The sequence below is a fragment of the Schistocerca cancellata genome, chromosome 5, assembly GCF_023864275.1.
Source record: "Schistocerca cancellata isolate TAMUIC-IGC-003103 chromosome 5, iqSchCanc2.1, whole genome shotgun sequence".
Lineage (NCBI taxonomy): Eukaryota > Metazoa > Arthropoda > Insecta > Orthoptera > Acrididae > Schistocerca > Schistocerca cancellata.
In genome coordinates, this window is record NC_064630.1 from 513,726,706 (window position 1) to 513,748,503 (window position 21,798).

Sequence of the window (21,798 nt, forward strand, 5' to 3'; positions counted from 1 at the left end):
GGGAGCTATCAAACCGCATTAACCCCATGGGAACGTGGATGTGGCTTGTGGAATTATAGCAGCACAGATGTAAAAATCACGGTTCCACTTATTATACACTGTACAAAAGAATTAAACAGGTACTTTTTTAAAATCCATAATTTTATTCCATTGCGAGGTGAAGTGTAAAATTTGGCAAAAAGATGCCTACAATCTTCCTCTTTGAAGGTGCAAAAGCTTTGCGACCTGCAACGCTCACCAACGCTTGCAAGGTGTCAACACATGCAGAAAGAGGACAAGAGCTTAGAATTTCACGTGAGGTGTAAGGCGGATTAATGATGTCACGTTGGCACTAAATTTCGCCGCAATTCTGCCCAATGTCACGTTAGATGATAAGACAGCTCTTCTATAAATTATTTTTTGTTTGTGTATAATTTTGTGTGAGCTTGCCCAAAAGAAAATATTATTCATATACCGACTGAGATCGAAAGAGCTCATATGGCAATATTTATACTATCTGTACAAATAAATGAGGGTACATTCTTGAACTTTTTCTTCAAGGGTAGCTGGAAGACGCCTGGCAGTCCATCTTTGTCTTTTACCATCCTGATCTCCTATAGTAAGCTTTGTTGCCTGCAGCTTCGAATAATTACTAATATCTTACGCTAATTTTTATTCAAAATGTGTTTGAATACTTTATTAAAATATCAGTCCGCATATTTATGTTAGTAACTATTGTGCTGCTAGTTCCATTTTTCAGCTTTTTTGTGAGAGAGGTGCAACACTTCGACATGACACTGATCAGACGTTGGCGTGATTTTGTTACTAATTTTCAATATCTTTCTCTCTTATCGTACAAACTGAACCTGCAATCATTTAAAGAACTAGTCCAAAACTTTCAACTAATCACACAGTATAGAATGGTTATCAGCTCGCGATATGTGATTTGCGTTTTTAAAAATTCCATCGGTCCACATCCTCAGTTGCGCCGCTCGCAACCCCAATCTGGCACAATTACAACGTTCATTTTTCACCTGCTTCGGGATTCATTTAGTGAGCGGGGGTGGAAGCCATCTTACAACGTGTCACACGATGGGATGGTCGTCACAATTACACACACTTCATCCCTTCTTTTGACGCCTCTTCAATGCGCACCACAACCGTGACGCTCAGCTATAAAATCAAGCCGTTTTCTTATAGATTGCCTTGTAAAACTTTTCAGACATACCGTCGCTCAGAATTGATACGAAGATGCCTCAGGAGGAGGCACGAAGAGCGTCAGTGAAACCGGTCTTTCCTGTGGGACGTTCACACTCACATCTCGCGGTCGAAAACGATAGTTTTCAGTTCGTTGTGCAACGCAGCAACGTTCTTGGCAACTTATGACACTGCTGATGCTCTTAGAACGATGCAGACTGTCTCTAAATACGCCATTGGGCAACAATGCCACTAAACGTAATAAGACCCCTTTGGAATTTAGCACGACAACAATTTTTTCTTTGGTATACAGGGTGGAATCACTAGGAACAATTCAAAACCATTCAATAAAATTTAATTTGATTCAAAGAAGAACAGGGAGTTAATGCATTTTCAGCCCTTCTGTTTCGCGTCCTTGTGTGGTGTGATCACAGGGAGGTCCAACACACATTTGATCAGCACTTAAAAGTGTATCTGTAGAGAGACACTCGTTCAGCGATTTCTAGGCAACTGTGGACAGGCAAACCCTTCGACACAGTAGAGCTGAGTGGCACTACACTGCTGCTATAGCGTCTGGTTGTGGGCAAACGGAGTCTGAGGGGTGTCTAAGGGGTTGCCTGCCTGCAGGCACCTAGGAATCAAAATGGTTCAAATGGCTCTGAGCACTATGGGACTCAACTGAGGTCATTAGTCCCCTAGAACTTAGAACTAGTTAAACCTATCTAACCTAAGGACATCACAAACATCCATGCCCAAGGCAGGATTCGAACCTGCGACCGTAGCGGTCTTGCGGTTCCAGACTGCAGCGCCTTTAACCGCACGGCCACTTCGGCCGGCACCTAGGAATCAGTCAAGAATTATCCCTTGCACAGGTACATTAATAAAGTGCTCAATAAATGTGCGCAGGTGGCATCGAGAGTTCTACAGAAACAGTGGTTCTTTGAGGGACTCTTTGCCATCCTATTCAGCAATGTTACAGCTCCATGTGATCACGCCACAGAAGGGCGCTAAACGGAGGTCTGAAAAACATGAAGATGCAGCCCTGCTTCCAATGACCTTTAAATTTCGTCAAATGGCTTTGAACGGTTCTTAGTTGTTCCACCCTTTATAACAGAGCAAATATTCCACTTACTATACTCTCCAGAGGGGTCACATTACGTTCAGTGGGACTGCAGCCCCATGGTGTATTTAGAAAAGGCTCAAGAACTCAGTTGTGTTGCACATCGCACTGCAAACCGCCGATTTCGGCAGTGAAATGTGGGTAAATGAACATCCCACAGGAAGGGGCGGTTTCATTAACGCCATTTATGCCAGCTCCTGAGGGCCTTTCGTGCCGATTCTGAGCGATGCTATGTCTGAAATGTTTTCCGCGGCCACCTAAAAAAAAAGAGCGCGAACTCAGCGATGGGCGTCGTGGTTGCGACGTACATTGCAGAGGCGTCAACAGATGGAATGAGATGTGGGTAAGGAGGGATATGACGGCCTTCCCATCGTGTGACACGTCTACCGTGGCGTTTGGTGGAATTGTGATGAAGTTTGGTGCAAACGTGACATCATTAACCCACATACAACTCACATGAACTTCTTTTCACATATGTCGACACGTTGCAGTTTGAAGCATTGCCGAGCAAAGGGGCGGCGTCGCAGAGCACCGAGCTTTTTCAGCTTTACAGATGGATGTTCTAGGCACCTTTGAGCCAAATTTTCACACTTCTGCTTCCCAATGGAGGAAAATTACCGGGTTTCAAAGAAGTGAACCTTGAAGTGTTCTGCACAGCGTATAAATTTGTAAGTAGGCTGTTTATGTTTTCTTATTGGCAACGTTACGTAGCGCTCTGTATGAAAATCACTGGCTGTGCTGTGTGCAGTCTGTGGCTAGTTTGCATTGTTGTCTGACATTGTAGTGTTGGGCAGCGGCAGCTGGATGTGAACAGCGCGTAGCGTTGCGCAGTTGGAGGTGAGCCGCCAGCAGTGGTGGATGTGGGGAGAGAGATGGCGGAGTTTTGAAATTTGTTAGACTGGATGTCATGAACATGTATATTATGGTTTTTCAACACTATTAAGGTAAATACATTGTTTGTTCTCTATTAAAATCTTTCATTTGCTAACAATCCCTATCAGTAGTTAGTGCCTTCAGTAGTTTGAATCTTTTATTTAGCTGGCAGTAGTGGCACTCGCTGTTTTGCAGTAGTTCGAGTAGCGGAGATTTTTGGTGAGGTAAGTGATTTGTGAAAGGTATAGGTTAATGTTAGTCAGGGCCATTCCTTTGTAGGGATTTCTGAAAGTCAGATTGCGTTGCGCTAAAAAATATTGTGTGTCAGTGTAAGCACAGTCATGTATAATTGTTCTAAGGGGACGTTTCATATGTCGACCCTTAGCCGAGGATACCTCACTGGAATCTTCTGATTTTTTCTTGTAGTTTGTGTAATTAGTGTAGATTTTGTTTATTGCTAGCGCGTAATTGTAGAGAGAATCTCCTTTGTAGTTGCAGCCTTTCATTGTTGTACAGTAAAAAAGTTGTGGCATGCATGTAGATTTGCACCAAGTATTTCGCAGCTGCGCTTGCAATTAACTAGATATTATTTTCAGTGTTATGTTAATGTGTTCCCCTATTTTTGCTCTTCAAATTGAGCTTTTCTGTATTGTCGTGTGAAATATTGTGACAATAATGGCGTGTGAAAAACGTAACACTAGGCTCCAAAGTAAACTGAGAAATGACAGTGAAGACGAAAGCAGTGTGTTAACGCCACCATGTAATGAATTAACTAATATTCAAAGTAGTAATTTGGTAACTGTGCATAGGGAAATGGAGCGGGCGTCAAATAATGGTGTATACAGTGAAACAGGTAGTAAACAGGGAAGCATTATCGATCGATCGGTCGGCAACATCTCGCCTCAGGAATCGGGAATGACAGAACACAATATTGCAAATACTGTAGACTCAGGTTTTGGGTTCTCACCGTTTTCTCAAATGAGTCAAGACACATTTTCCGCTTGTAAAAATGCGAATGTTGCCGGTGCAAATTCACTGCCGAAAAGCACTGAGGAACATGTTTCAGACACCAGTGCATTATTATTACAGTTAATGCAACAAATGGGACAAAGGCTACAAAAGTTAGACACAATGCTTGAACAAAATCAGAAACAAATGGGACAAATCTTCAAAAGTTAGACACAATGGAACAAAATCTTCAAAAGTTAGACACAATGGAACAAAAGCTTCAAAAGTTAGACTCAGTGGAACATAAGCTTGAACAAACACGTGAAGATTTAACTACTGAGTTGCATAACATTGAATCGAAATGTCAAAAAGTCTGTAATGACGTAAAAACACAAATTTGTGAGCATTTTCAACCTATTTTTTCGCAGCATGAAAATGCATTACAGAATCACGAAGCAGCCATAAAAGAACTGCAAACTATTGTTCATCAAACTCACGAGATCCTGCAAGCTAAAATTGACTCAGTTGCATCTGCCGATTCGGTTACGCAACTTGCAAAAACTCAAGAAAACTTAAAGGACACAGTAGATACGATTTCAACACAAATGGACACTGAAACTTGGTTCAGAAAAACACACTGAGGAAATAAATACACTATTGGAGAAAGTAGCCGAACTTTCGGATCAGTTCACTAACTTATCTGCAAAGGTAGATGATGATCTGAATGACACAAGACCTGTAGCCATCACTGACACAGAAGAGTGCGAAAAAATTAGGAAATTCAAACAAAATCAGAATCAAATTAATACGCAACACCAAAGAGAAATCCGGGAAGTACAAGATCAGCTGACAGGGGTAATACAAGAATTACGTGTTTCAGAGGCCACTCGCGCTCCAATACGGGAAGAGGGATATAGAAATACGGAACAGCCACAAAATAATAACTCAGGGCACTTCGGAAATTATGAAAGAAATTGGCAAGGCACACCGAATTTTGAGATGGAACTGCCGACACGACGTAACAATGACCGATATGCTACTCGCCGACACGATGATTTTGACTGTAAGCTGTTCATTACTACACGTAAATTCAAAATGTTTAAGAATTCTGCCAACGACATTCATCCACAAGCGTGGCTCCATCAATTCTCTCATTGTTTTCCTCCAAACTGGTCATTGGAGCACAGGTTAGAATTTATGTGTGGCTACTTGGAGAATGAACCAGCTGTAAGAATGCGATCGGTCATTCACGATTCTCACAGTGAAGGCGTATTTTACCATGCGATCCTCTCAGCATATTGGTCTCAAGCTACACAAGACCGAGTAAAACACAGCATCATAATGATGAAACATTTCGAACAATCTGAATTTTCCAGTCTTGTGAAATATTTTGAAGACATGTTGCACAAGAATCAGTACCTGTCAAACCCATACAGACCCTCAGAACTCATACGCATTTGCTTAATCAAATTACCTGAACATTTACGACATATTATTTTGGCAGGACGTTGCAAAGACGACATTGAAGCTTTTCAGGGACTGTTACAAGAACTGGAAATTGACACTGACAATCGCGGAACGCGAAAACAGGAGCACAACAATTACAGGTCACATCTGTCACAATTCCGTGACGACAGAAACAATAACTGGACACGACAATTCTATTCTGACAACGTAAATCGTGACCAAAAGAGACACCACCCGTATGACAACCACTGGCAGAGTAATAGTTACAGAGAGAGATCGCATTTCCGTAGTAATGAATATGATAGAGACAATCATAGAAACAGACAATATGGTAACCAGAATTATTATTATCAAGGGAGACAGAATAATTTCAGATGCAACAGTTCAGCGGGCAGTTACGATTCAGGGAGAAATTCTCCACGACGTGACCGACAAGAAAGAAACTGTGGGATCTACCGACATGACGACAGACGATATAATCATAACGACAGACCTGAATTTCATCAGAACTGGAGGGATTCAAATAGAGCAGGGCACTTTCGACAATGTGAATTTGTAGAAGTTAGGTCTCCAAATCCCAATAACGATGCGTGCCAACAAAGAGATAGCAGACAATGACTCACACCGCAGGCTGCCGCGTGTGCCGGCTGGCTCAGAGAAAAATAACATAGACGCTAACATTGAGAAAAATTCCAAGATTCCTTACCGACGTATACCACATGATAATTGCGTTAAGTTGAAATTCTGCGTACTAGATAGAGCAAAGGGTTACAACACATTTCACATGTAAAACCAGTTATTGAGAGATAATCTGTTTTTTTATTTAGTCTTTGCTATAAAATTTTTCACTTCACGTTACTAGTATGCTTTAGAAACTGTTACCATGCAACAGTGTTTGAAGTTAAATATCCAGTCAAGAACCAAGAGAACTTATTTAAACAGAAATTATGAATGCATTGTTATTGTGAACAGATGTCACAGTGTTATTGTGTGTGTACATTCTTGCTTGTTAGTTGCACGATTACGTAACGACTATAAGGCTCACATACTTAGAACATTTACCAGTACTGATAATGAGATTTTAATGCAACATTTTGGTTTACTTGAAAATACATTCTGGATTTAAGGTGCTTTCTGTGAGATACCAGATGAGACAGTGGTTAGTTTATGTGACAGCTACACGGCTTTATCACGACGTTACTAATGAGTGACAATTTACAATGTTGCTTTTGCGGTGTATCTGTTTTATATCTGCACAGTTTTTCTGAATTCTTCTGTAAAGTGAGACATGTTTTAGTAGTGACTTTTGTGCTATAGCTACAAGGAGACAGCCTTTTCCGTAGCACAACAATACATTACAGCACAGTACTTTCATCACCACAACAATAAGCGTAATAACTAAGATATCTATACCCAAAGCATTTCACTTTTGTTTATCATGAGGTAAGTACATTGACTTCTGCAGAACTTCGCTTTCGGAGGACAATAACTACGACACTTCCACAGAGATTATCTTACAGCAAGACGCACATTTAGTGCTACAGGACACGTATTTTAGTGATTAATTTTGTACTTAAAATATTTATTTTTAAAGATTTTTGAATTACAAAGAAAGTTTTCCGTGATACATTTCATTCCATTGCTGTAATCTGTAACACCTGAGGGTATAATTACATTAATCCTCAGGGGGGTATACGCTTACTTTGTGTACCATGTGTTTGGCAAGCACAAGGAGCCCTAGCTAATATGGTATTTGCTTATACAACTTTACACATCGGTACCATATTCCTCTAACACATAAATTACATAGCTATCTCATCATTTAACTGAGAGAGACAAATTTTTTTACTACGGCAGTGACAGATGTTTACGTAATTACACCGTTGGATAACTTCACACTTATGAAACTGTATTTTGTCTGTACTTTGTGAACTGTTCATATTTTTTCGGATCCATTGTGATATTATGAGAGCTTTTAATGATATATTTGGTACAGGATCACGATTTTTAAAGTACGTTTGAGGCAGATGACACTTTTGAAATGAGCAGAGAATTTTCTTTAGGTTTTGAAATTATTGCAGAAAGCTACGACGTTTTTGAGATTTGCCTGAGGTGTTATGATATTATTACGATGACTATGTGTATTATGCTGTTGCGGTATGTTTATGATTAATAAGCTGATGCTATATGAGAAATTTGATTATGCTACATATTTATAATGATGAAATATTGAAGAATGTCGACGAATATGTATATGTGTAACAAGGTAAGGAATAAGGAGTAGTGGTTAGGCACTCTGATTTGTGAAAAAGGTTGTTGGAAACCAAGAATCGTACTTTAAGAGTTATGAAATGTGTGTGTATATGCGTAAATGTATCACAATGCCGGCAAAAATTTTTTTGGACACTGTTATATTCATAAGATTTTGTTTCTACACATTTTCAACGCAAATTCTCGACCCGTGAAATTTTGTATATGAGACTGTCACTGTAGCGGAAACTGCTGTCGTAAATATTTCCGTAAGAAAGTTAAGTGACCACCTGCACGTAATGCGTCATTGGCGCCCAGCTGTGTCAGATGCCGAGAGAACAAGTCATTAGTGAGTGCCTCGTCAGAGGGACAGGAAGAAAAAAAGAAAGGGGAGGCCATTGTCCTCGCTATTGACATTTCCTTGTTGAAAGCATACTGTGGAGCTCGTAATTTATGATATTTACTAAAATGCCTAATGAAATGATTAGAAACATTTTACATCTATTGTCTTTGTAGTTGAGAGATTGCTCATTTTGTTTAATATCTGGTTTCCAGCTGTGTTGCAGCATTAGTTTTATAAAATAAACTTAGATACATTTGCTAATGTGAACACTTTCTGTCAACAGATCTATTAAATAGTTATTTTATGATCCACATTCTTCGAAAAAGGAGCTCTTGGAATGGAAAGAACAATAAGAAGGGACTGATAACAATAACTGCATATATAATTTTCTTTTCAAGTACTTGGTAATTTTTTATAGAATTAGTTTTTGTGGTGCACCACTTTAATTACATAGACATTAAGATGTGAATATACATTTCCCTTATCTGCATTGTAGTCTTTAGAGTAATATTTTTTATGCTTGAGCTATGTCATGTTTAGGTATAATTTGCTGCTGCTGCTGTTTGCCAGGCATAGTGTTACTGAATTTGACTTTGTGTTACTCTGCTAAGCCAGTTTACTACTGGTTTATTTTTCTTGTTTGCTGCACAGTGGCTTATATTAGTTGTAATATTGCAATTGCTTTGCCTATTTAAATTTTTTGTCATTGATGATTGTGTTAATTGTTTTGTGCTGCTGCATTGCCTCGTCCCTTAGTTTAGCATCTGAGCTCAGTAGATTTAAGTTAGCTTAAGAAGGGGTAGACTATATAAGAGAATGAGCTGCGATGAATTTGAAGAAATGCACTGAGAGGTTATACGAGAAAAATACAGAAAGCATGCTTGAATAGGATTTTTTTGGTGGAAGCAAAGGTTGATATAAGACGAAAGATGTATGGAATGAAGTTTTGGGATGGACTGCAGTACCAAATGTTACACTGAAAACGAACCCTGTCCTTTCCTTTTGTGTTATCCCACTATGTGTTTGTGTACCCTTGTGTATTTGTTTTCTTCCTGTCTCTGTGTAGTTTCATAGACGTTTTCCTTCTTTTAATACTAAGCTACATTCACTATGATGAGGAATACTGTTATCCTCAAATATAATTGGCATTAATAATATGTTATTTACCTTGTAAATATGCTTAGACATTATTTATTCTGTTTTGTTTTAATGCTCATGTGTGAAGTTGATGTTTCAATAATTATTCTGATCTTTTATGTATTTACTCATGTCATAATTCCTGTAACACTGATGTATATGTATATTTCTATTATGTTGTAAAGCTTGTACTACAAATGTTATCTGTATTATTATGTTTTTAATGATGTATTTTGTACCTTTGTTATTGTATTTTTATGTTATAAAATTGTAATTGACACCAGTTCATCTAATTAAGTAACTTGTACGTTACATTTCACTGCACACGTGTCTGTTGGTCATACTACATGGACAATATGTGAGAAGTAGGGACTGTTAGTGTTTGCACGTGTGTTAATAATTCAGCAAACTGGATAACAGCATTGCTGGTTCTAAGGACAATTCCAAAAAGTTTGTGAGTGCACAAGTGGTGGTTATGGACTTGCTATATTATCCGCAAGACTCTTCAATGGTGATTGTGCACCTGCACAGTCACAACACATGGCTGCTGGACGTCTCTACATGGACTACAGTGGCTCTGCATCTTTGATGGCCCACCAATACCATTATTTCTACACGGACTGCAGTGGGTCTGCACCTCTGGTGGCCCACCAATACCACAATCTCCACAAGGACTACAGTGGGTCTGCATCTTTGATGACGCACCAACACCATACTCTCTACCAGAACTACAGTGGGTCTACTCTGTGATGACCTACCTACCAATATGCATCAACTTCGACTGACTGTTGTGGGTTTGCTCTGTTGTGGCCCATTACCTGTCTGCATGTCAAGAGTCAGCACTGTCTTTCCGTTGGAAGGGTAACACTACTTCTTCAAGACTGCATGGAAATCCACTACTTCTGTGTGCAATTTCTTTTAGTAATGAGACTTTGTAAAAAAAACTGTAATTACTACTATGATGAATGATCAGGACTTGCTTTATGGACTGTGAGAAAATTTTAGCTTTTGACCAACATTGTATAAATAAGTGTATGCATTTGATATCTTTGTTATTGTAATTATGAAAAATTTTATCAAATCATTATTGGCCACTGCCCAAAACAATTTGTAAAATTTTTTGTGGGGAGCATGGGGACTATGTAAGTAGGCTGTTTATGTTTTCTTATTGGCAACGTTACGTAGCGCTCTGTATGAAAATCACTGGCTGTGCTGTGTGCAGTCTGTGGCTAGTTTGCATTGTTGTCTGACATTGTAGTGTTGGGCAGCGGCAGCTGGATGTGAACAGCGCGTAGCGTTGCGCAGTTGGAGGTGAGCCGCCAGCAGTGGTGGATGTGGGGAGAGAGATGGCGGAGTTTTGAAATTTGTTAGACTGGATGTCATGAACATGTATATTATGGTTTTTCAACACTATTAAGGTAAATACATTGTTTGTTCTCTATTAAAATCTTTCATTTGTTAATTATCCCTCGCAGTAGTTAGTGCCTTCAGTAGTCTGAATCTTTTATTTAGCTGGCAGTAGTGGCGCTCGCTGTATTGCAGTAGTTCGAGTAACGGAGATTTTTGGTGAGGTAAGTGATTTGTGAAAGGTATAGGTTAATGTTAGTCAGGGCCATTCCTTTGTAGGGATTTCTTAAAGTCAGATTGCGTTGCGCTAAAAAATATTGTGTGTCAGTTTAAGCACAGTCATGTATAATTTGTTCTAAGGGGACGTTTCAAATTGATTTGACCGTTGTATCAGTGTTTCACTTTCACCTAGCCAGTGAATAGTGACCGTCTCTATCATTAAGGATTCTTCACATTCGCCGTTTCCCCTGATGAAAATTAGCACTTCCTTCATGTTGAGCAGTTCGTGATGTAACTACCAATTTTTATTAAGTATATCTACAAGTACCGAGTGGCCAAAAGAAGCGGAAAAATGTGAGATTTCGCCTTTTAACATTTCGTTCCGAGATAATACTAATGTGATCCACACAGCTTCTGTTAACCTGGAAACCTGCTTTTTTGGAGCAGCTCGTATCCGGCTGAAGGTAGCTTATTGTCGTACTCTACATGGACCGGGCAGCAGTGAAAACCTTCCGCAGTTGTTCCTGTTGTTTACGTGCTGCTTCTGTTTGCTATTTAGTCTAGCCCTCAGGCGACCTGTCCTAATGCAGTGCCTCGTCAGTGAGGGCTTTGCACATACTGGTGAACGTTTCTGTATCAGCTTCAAGCAAGCATGTATGGTTTCATTTATGGTTTCATTTTGTGAATTTTGAGGTCTTTCATTTTCTTAGTTCATGCTACCTACACACGTGATAACGACCTCTCTACAGTGCTCCTCTTACCTAAGTCGTTGTTTCCGAGAGTTGTTGAGTAGTCCCATTTTTACTTCCTCATACTCGTATTTTGTTAAATTCTGTTTCAAATAAGGTCACAGAAGTATTATATTCCTACGTACGTTTATACGAAGTTACATTAATAGACATCCACTAATAGAGTAGAATACTAAACCCACAGCTTCTCTGGATAAAATTATCCTGGCTGGCGGCATTTTCCTCGAAGGTTGCAGTTCCACAGGTTTATTTAACGTTTGAAATGACATTTGAGGATGGATATACTAAAAAAAACTTTTGTGGAATATTTGTTTATTTGGCTTCTTCTCAGAAACAATAGAAGTGAGATACACTGAAACATAGTGCTAACGGAGCGTTTCTACCTTCCCATCAGGCCAAAAAATGCACCGCCATCTTGACAATATGTACATCTCCAGTTCTCAAAGCTTCTGCTGCTATACTCATCGGTGGTGCTCGCTATACTCATCCATATAGAGTTAAGTCCCTTCCCGTCAAAGGATCTGGTGTCAACATTGTAGCTTCTAAGCTCATTTTTACGACGCCATCTAATTCATTCTTCAGAATTACAGTGTATCTTCTGATTCAAATTAAGTTCCACATAATTTTATATTTTGCTGATGCACAATTGTATGAATAATTCAGTGCATCCAAATGACATTCTGAGTCCCACATAAAATGCCAGTTTTGTTCCCGAATAGGGTTAATGGAAGGGCATGGAAAACAGAAAGCAAAAAAATCGCTAAAAAAATACTATTAAAATCAAACTCAATGCTGCTGTGATAAAATAAGACGATTACGTTTCATCAGATGATTACGAAACTAACATTTGATTTTGTCTAAGCAAAGATGTACCAACTTATCTCGGTCGATGTTTTACTTAAAATATAGTCTTTTGAGTAATACTAATTATCGTAACGGAGACAGTTTGACCTCGCGCTTCGAATGGAATACTTTATTTGTTTCAAAAGGCTGTTCACTAAAAGAATCAAAATTAATACGAGCATTTCTTTTGTATTAATGCTTGATAGGTTTGCCACCTGTAAGCCGTAACCCACAAAACCTATTATGCCGCTGTGGGGAAGAGGTGATTATAACTTCTTTTGTGACTTCCTTAGCACACTTTGTGATTCTTTAGTGGATACAGGAACAAGAAACAGATGCGGTTCGTGAACAGAGAAATCAGATAGTCATGTATTCTACATAACATTCTTTGCTGTAGTTACAGCATCAGTTGGTAACAGTACATTTGAATGTTGAAATACTGTATTTAATGATACAACGACTGTTTCGTAGATGACGACCCTTGACCGCTCTCAAAGCCTGTAAATATTATCAAATGCCAAACACACAAAATGGGCTGTGTGCATCGAAGTTCGAAGTTAAGTAGACCCGTCACTGGGCCTCCGGAGACAGGATGCTTGCATATCATCGGCAGCATCGTAAGCACTCGTGGCTGCGCCCTCATGCCGTCATGGCGGCTGTAGGAAACGTGGGGGCGTGACTGGCGGCGCGCGTATTTGAAAGGGCGGCCAACCGGATGGAGGCAGATACCTCTACTTCCAATAACTGTTCGTAGAGTTAAGCATCGTTTATAAACAGAAAACCAAAAGATAAAATCTAATTTTCACGATAAGAGCTGATAAAATCTATGCTGCCGGCCAGAGTGGCCGAGCGGTTCTAGGCGCTACAGTATGGAACCATGCGACCGCTACGTTCGCAGGTTCGAATCCTGCCTCGGGCATAGATGTGTGTGCTGTCCTTAGGTTAGTTAGATTTAAGTAGTTCTAAGTTCTAGGGGACTGATGGCCTCAGAAGTTAAGTTCCATAGTGCTCAGAGCAATTTGAACCATTTTTGAAAATTTATACTAACAACAAGAGTGTAAACTGTCATCTCTGTATGTTTGCCTGTTTGAAAGCACTAATCTCCAAAAGTATCAGCCGAATTTTCGTGGGTTTCATGGGTAGCTTTAGCATAGCTTTTGGAAACATATAGGCTTTATTTCTTCAAAATCGGAACACGAAGAAGAATATATCTTGATTTAAAGTCTTATCTAAAATCGTCTTCTCAGCTGTAGTTGCAGCGTCAGTTATAAACAGTACATTTGAATGTTGAAATATTTACAGATACAATGACTGTTTCATAGATGACGTGCCTTCACCGCTCTGAAAGTCTGTAAATGTTATGAAATGCCAAACACACATACGTTCAGGTCACGAATTTATTTCAAGCTTTGTACATTTCTAATAGTCCATTAACATAAGACAATGTGGAAGTAGTAAGGCGTAGTACTTAGGCGATTTCAAGAAAATTGTAGAAGTTTTACGCCTCAATGATCTACAGGTGCGTTGCGACCCCGATCATGGAATGGCGGCGGTCATTTAGTTAGGGTTCAAGCGTCAGCATGGTAGCCCAGCGTGTTGTATCAGATGGTTAGCTGCCTTCTGTTACAAAAAACTGAATGAAGTATTCAACGATGAACTTGAAAGGGTCTTACGTGACGCCCACCCAGACCAAACGTCGAGAATAGTGACGAACAAAATGGACTGAGGGAATAAAAAGAAGCTCCATAATCACTGGACTGAATCGTCTTTTTTTTTCTTCAATAGTAGTCATATCACTTCACACATATTACCCCCCCCCCCCCCCAAAAAAAAATGGTTCAAATGGCTCTGAGCATTATGGGACTTAACATCTCAGGTCGTCAGTCCCCTAGAACTACTTAAACCTAACTAACCTAAAGACATCACACACATCCACGCCCGAGGCAGGATTCGAACCTGCGACCGTAGCGGTCGCGCGGTTCCAGACTGAAGTGCCTAGAACCGCTCGGCCACCAGCGGCCGGCATATTACATTTCAAGGATTAATATGTTGAAAAGACTCATGTATTTCCAGGAACTTTCATTGAATTTCCAATGTTATTTGGTTGTTTTCTAATTTTCATTATCACAACAAATATTTTACTTATAACTATCGACAAGTAAAGGGTCAAACGCATGAAAATTTCCTGGAAACGTGCGCCTGTCTTGACTTCCGATTCCATCGTATCCGCTGTCAGGTAAGGGACCGAGAGTTGCTTTTCACCTGGACGCTTCAATGTGCAGACACCGGTTTAAAAGCCGGCCGGAGTGGCTGTGCGGTTCTAGGCGCTACAGTCTCTAGCCGAGCGACCGCTACGGTCGCAGGTTCGAATCCTGCCTCGGGCATGGATGTCTGTGACGTCCTTAGGTAAGTTAGGTTTAATTAGTTCTAAGTTCTAGGCGACTGATGACCTCAGAAGTTAAGTCGCATAGTGCTCAGAGCCATTTGAACCATTTTGAACACCGGTTTAAAAGATGAGGGACAGGCTTGGGAAGCCCAAGTCAAACATCGATAAACGAAGGTGTACGTAACTCTATTCAATAACACAACTCCGATAATATGTCAAAATGTGAGGGTAATGTACGATTAACCGTCGGATGTGCTTCCAACGTTACAAGTTGCAGGATGACATTTTTCATACAGACACCGAAAACACAAATTAAAACGTCGTCTAGTACATCGAATGAATGCAGTCGTCCCGCATGCGCAAAGAATCTTCAGAGTTTCTAACGAAAAACAAAGCTCGTGGACATTTTGAAAAATTTCTCTTTCTTCTGACAATTTGGACGCAACCCATGCGTAACGAATGCATTTTCGTAGCTGATGGTGTCGTACATTGACGATGTACGATTCAATTTATTTTAATAGCATCTTCAAGAGAAGTAATATCTCTTTCGTCGTCAACCAAACATGAACTTGTCTGTAGGTGCTTGATGACCCAAATGGTTCAAACGGCTCTGAGCACTATGGGAGGTCATCAGTCCCCTAGAACTTAGAACTACTTAAACGTAAATAACCTAAGGACGTCACACACATCCATGCCCGAGGCAGCATTCGAACCTGCGACCGTAGCGGTCGCGCGGTTCCAGACTGAAGCGCCTAGAACCGCTTGGCCACATCGGCCGGCCTGAAGGTGCTTGATAAAGTATTTAACTTGCCTACAAAATAAAAGTCGCATAATATTTGTTATATTAATAAAAATTAGTAAACAACGAAATAACATTGAAAATTCAATAAAAGCTGGTGTAAGTACACGTGTCTTTTCATCATATTACCTTTCAAGTGTAGTATGTACGAAATAATACGACTAGTGTAGGAACAATATAAATGAAGGAAAAAAATGAGTGAGGCTACATACATAGCTCCTCCGATTACGGAGCTAGTACACTAACGACATAACCACGTGACAGCCCAAAGCCCGCGCTCAGTGCAGCAAACCACTGGTACAACACTAATGCGTAAAACTTCTCTTCCTATTTTCTCGTAATCGTCGGAGTAGTACGCCTTACTGATTGCACATTTTGTTGTCCTAATAGGACAAAAGTGTACAAAGTTTGAAGTAAATCTGCGATCTGAACATCTTGGCATCACCTTCTTAGTGATTCGGATTTTTAACCATCATGGCGTAATACACCAAAGAATCAATAGACGGCACTATTAGTTTTGTAGTACATCAAAGAACCAATAGATGGCGCTGTTAGTTTCGCAGCACACCAAAAAATCAATAGATGACGCTGTTAGTCTGTTTTTATTTTGTTTTTAAACAACTCGGTTATAGATGTATTTTCATAAGTTTACCTTACTGACTCAATTTAACGCTTCAATATTATTTTTTTCGAATACAAACTATTTGTGATATATGGATTTACTAATCTGCTATGTGTATTAAAAACTTAACAATATTATTTTGCTTTTTCGATGTGTGTTATTTTTATCTGACTTCTCTTCCTCGAAAGTTTCATTGTGTCAGTGATAGAAGTATTTTCGGATGGTTACGTCAGTGACAGAATTAGACATCGCAATACAAACACAGACTCAATTTATTTGCTGGGATATACGGTTTACTGAATTCGCTTTGTGCGTTAAAAATTTAGCGACACTGTTTTACTTCTTTTAACGGATTTTATCTACATTCTTTATTAGTAAAAACCAATTTATTAAGTCTGCTTTGTGATTCGGGTGCCTATATTACACTTTGATTTATTTTTGTTTACGAATCAAAATGCATAGGATACTGTTGAGTGTTTCTGAACACATAAAGACAGCAAAAAGACTGAGGACTATTCGGTCTCATGAATTCAGTGAGATCATGAGACTTGTAATTCGACAACACCAGGCTTTAACCCGCTCTTTGAAATCTCCTGCAAGAAAGGGAAGCACAACGTAACTCTGATCTAGAGCGGTAAGCATTATCTCGCTTCTCAGAACCCTTCAGTCACAAAGACTTGAAGTTTCACAGAACCGGAAATTTTTATGGGAAGCGGTGCAGGCAAGCGAGATTTTATACCCAGAATCCAATTTTTCCCCAACAATTTTCCAATCGTGTACAATTCCCGCTGAGCTTATGTTGTGCTAGGAGCGTAAACAACGAACTTGGTCAGACACTGCGTCTTGCGGGCGTGGGCCTTACAAGCTAGTGGCTGTTGCTTTCCGCACGATAACTCTCCGTGGATGTCTCCCATGTTACCGCAGCAAACACGCTCTTCGTTCACGTACCCTACCATACTGTTTTTCAAACGGTGTATCCAAAGAAGCTCTATAAATCAAAAATGAATTTCACACGTATAAAGTTTTGGGCACAGCTGCAAATAAATATCTGGGCAACGTCACTTTTGCCCGCATCTCGTGGTCGTGCGGTAGCGTTCTCGCTTCCCACACCCGGGTTCCCGGGTTCGATTCCCGGCGGGGTCAGGGATTTTCTCTGCCTCGTGATGGCTGGGTGTTGTGTGCTGTCCTTAGGTTAGTTCAGTTTAAGTAGTTCTAAGTTCTAGGGGACTGATGACCATAGATGTTAAGTCCCATAGTGCTCAGAGCCATTTTTGAGCAACGTCACTTTTCTCAGCTCTTAAACATGAATAAAAGACTAGAATGAATATCGAAGTAGACTTCTGAGTAATTTAATGTTATAATCAATAATGTCTATGATGTTACATCGGAAACAACTTTTATTACGTAAAACGTTTGCTTATATTTTACAAAAGAACTTTCGTCCCGGATTCGATTAGATGCAAGTCCAGTGCATACAGCTGATCTGAAAGTGACAGAAAGCGCGGGTAATGCAACACATCACTACTCCACCTTTTTCTATGATCTTATTTACCCACTTCTGACGAACTTCCTTCACACTCCAGTTCACCTATTTATCGACGAAATTTTATTTTGCTCCAGCTGATTATTTTGCGCAGAAGTAGTGCACACATTCATATATGCTTCTTTAGTTCTCCTAAGGCTACGTTATTGAACGGCCAACGGCCTTGCCGCAGTGGTAACACCGGTTCCCGTCAGATCACCGAAGTTAAGCGCTGTCGGACTGGGCTAGCCCTTGGATGGGTAACCATCCTGTCTGCCGAGCGCTGTTGACAAGTGGGGTTCACTCAGCCCCTGTGAGGCAAACGGAGGAGTTACTTGATTGGAAAGTAGCAGCTCCGGTATCGTAAACTGACATTCTGCAGGGAGAGCGATGTGCGGACCACATCCGCATCCAGTGACGCCTGTGGCCTCAGGATGTCACGGCGGCCGGTCGGTACCATTGGGCCTTCCAAGGCCTGTTCGTGTGGAATTTAGTTTTAGTTCTATGTTATTTAACGTGTAATTGAATGTCCAGACGTTCTTCACTTTTTGCTTGTATCTAATAACCTTTTTTCCGTTATTTTTTCCCTAGAATGTGAGCTGTTCTATGTAGTATGTATATCACTATCTCCCTCGAATTGAGCAGGAAGTGTTCCTAAGCGATGTGCAAGTTATTCATAAAAAATTCCTTCATATTTCTAAATTCCAATTTGTGCTGGATTTTCTTAACTTCCATCGTACTAACATTATCCTTAAATCTAATTCTGCAAGTATAAGGTTCTGATCTGTGATTGCACCTGATAACAACTCTGACATGAAAATAGAAGCACAGAAACGGTGCGAAAAATAAAATTATTGGAATGCTTTACTAGCGCGGCAGCTGAAGATATTTTTTACTTTTTCACTCACGGTCAAAATGTTCAAGTTACTAAAAACTGTTAAGATACAAGATAACCAACTTCGAAGGAAATCAAGGTTGGATAACAGGTACACTGTTTTTGTTCTTCTGATATGCTAAAAAGTACTGTACAGTTCATACAATATTTGGTGCATGTAAATCTTATATAACACGAAATAGCAAGAAATCACTATAGTATCACATAACAAGGCAACAGATAAAATGTAGAAAATTACACTTCAAATGTATTTCACTATGCTATATCAGTTTTTACTCTGCCACAGTACGCTTTGCGGTGTAGAAGATTATCAGTTTCGTACTAGTTGATCGTGGAGAGTATGCTGATTCTGATTTTACATTATGTCGTTAACGCGTGCATTAATACGCTTAGACATTAGACATTTTTGACAATAACTCTTACTTGCCTTCAACAAATTAACCTCTCGTACATAATTCGCAGCCAGTGATTTGAAAAGGGCTCAGCTTAACTGTGAAGTGTGCAGTACTACTTAAATTGGGTGCTTCTGCTTAATATAACCAGTGAAATGTGTCTAATACCAGCGATAAAATACGAATAAGTCTCAAAACAAATATTGAAATTCCGATTAATGTTTAATGTTCGTTGTAGACAAATGCATCACCTTTCTGCTGCTAATGTGTCTGTAATTTAATTGTTCCAGGAATCGCTTGATTAACTGACCTAATTAATTCAGCAGTACTGCCGAATTACGCTGAATCTCGACAATCAATAACGAACGAGAATAACTTTAACAGGCTCGCACTCGCCTGCTAATGATGCTTCAAATTTAAGTGCAGCCTGTATAAAACATTGTGCATTACTCTCAATGAGGACAACGGCAAATTAGATTAAATCAAAAGTGCATGAAGATATGTATCAGTTCAGTAAAACTGTTACAGCTTTATTTTGGCTCCTGAACTGTAAAAATAAATAAAAAATACGTAATTTAAAATGTTTAGCTATGACTAATATGCTTTAATAATTCAAAATTAAATATCTTTTTATTACAGTTCACTGGTATATAACGATTAAAATACTAGCGTTCTTAAAGTGACTTTTATAGAAGTTATTTTTCTTGACTTTCATTTTCTCACTTTTATTCTGTGTACTAAATACAACATGATGGTGCAAAGGAAGAGTAGTGGTTGTTTAAAAACTTTATTTAGATAAATTTTATTATACTTGGCTTTTCTTTCCTATACCTGCTTCTGTAAATTAACAGATTCATAACACCCATCAACCTTCTCGCAGATGATACAGTTTTCTGTAATGAAGTACTGTTTGAACAAATATCCAGTCGGGACTCAGCAAGGTTCCAAAGTGATGCAGCGAGTGGCAACTTTCTATGAATATTAAGAAACGTAAAATAATGCACTTCCCCGAAACGAAAAAACATAGTAACCTATGTCTACAATATCAGTGATTCTCAAACGGAAGTGGTCAACATATACGGATACTTTGTATGGCTGTAAAATGGAACGATCATATACGCTCTATCGTGGGTAAATCAGATGGCACACTGCTGTTCACTGGTAGAATGCTAGGAAATTCAGTCATTCTAGAACGGAGAATGCATACAAAACCCTCGTGCGACCCATCTTAGCGGAGCGTGCAAGTATGTGGGACACGTACCAAATAAAACTATCAGGGAACATTGAACGAATAGAAAAAAAGGAAGCACAGGTGATCACAGATTTACTTGAGCCATAGGAGAGCATCACAGCGATTCTGAAAAGAACTGAAATGGCAGAATCTTGAAGGCAGAGGCAAAATACACTCCTGGAAATGGAAAAAAGAACACATTGACACCGGTGTGTCAGACCCACCATACTTGCTCCGGACACTGCGAGAGGGCTGTACAAGCAATGATCACACGCACGGCACAGCGGACACACCAGGAACCGCGGTGTTGGCCGTCGAATGGCGCTAGCTGCGCAGCATTTGTGCACCGCCGCCGTCAGTGTCAGCCAGTTTGCCGTGGCATACGGAGCTCCATAGCAGTCTTGAACACTGGTAGCATGCCGCGACAGCGTGGACGTGAACCGTATGTGCAGTTGACGGACTTTGAGCGAGGGCGTATAGTGGGCATGCGGGAGGTCGGGTGGACGTACCGCCGAATTGTTCAACACGTGGGGCGTGAGGTCTCCACAGTACATCGATGTTGTCGCCAGTGGTCGGCGGAAGGTGCACGTGCCCGTCGACCTGGGACCGGACCGCAGCGACGCACGGTTGCACGCCAAGACCGTAGGATCCTACGCAGTGCCGTAGGGGACCGCACCGCCACTTCCCAGCAAATTAGGGACACTGTTGCTCCTGGGGTATCGGCGAGGACCATTCGCAACCGTCTCCATGAAGCTGGGCTACGGTCCCGCACACCGTTAGGCCGTCTTCCGCTCACGCCCCAACATCGTGCAGCCCGCCTCCAGTGGTGTCGCGACAGGCGTGAATGGAGGGACGAATGGAGACGTGTCGTCTTCAGCGATGAGAGTCGCTTCTGCCTTGATGCGAATGATGGTTGTATGCGTGTTTGGCGCCGTGCAGGTGAGCGCCACAATCAGGACTGCATACGACCGAGGCACACAGGGCCAACACCCGGCATCATGGTGTGGGGAGCGATCTCCTACACTGGCCGTAGACCACTGGTGATCGTCGAGGGGACACTGAATAGTGCACGGTACATCCAAACCGTCATCGAACCCATCGTTCTACCATTCCTAGACCGGCAAGGGAACTTGCTGTTCCAGCAGGACAATGCACGTCCGCATGTATCCCGTGCCACCCAACGTGCTCTAGAAGGTGTAAGTCAACTACCCTGGCCAGCAAGATCTCCGGATCTGTCCCCCATTGAGCATGTTTGGGACTGGATGAAGCGTCGTCTCACGCGGTCTGCACGTCCAGCACGAACGCTGGTCCAACTGAGGCGCCAGGTGGAAATGGCATGGCAAGCCGTTCCACAGGACTACATCCAGCATCTCTACGATCGTCTCCATGGGAGAATAGCAGCCTGCATTGCTGCGAAAGGTGGATATACACTGTACTAGTGCCGACATTGTGCATGCTCTGTTGCCTGTGTCTATGTGC

At 40.7% G+C, this 21,798-nt stretch overlaps 1 pseudogene; it reads left to right on the forward strand.

Moving 5' to 3' along the window:
- Nucleotides 1–17,975: 17,975 nt before the first annotated feature.
- On the forward strand, nt 17,976–18,093 carry LOC126189333 (5S ribosomal RNA; annotated as a pseudogene).
- The last annotated feature ends 3,705 nt before the right edge of the window (nt 18,094–21,798 follow it).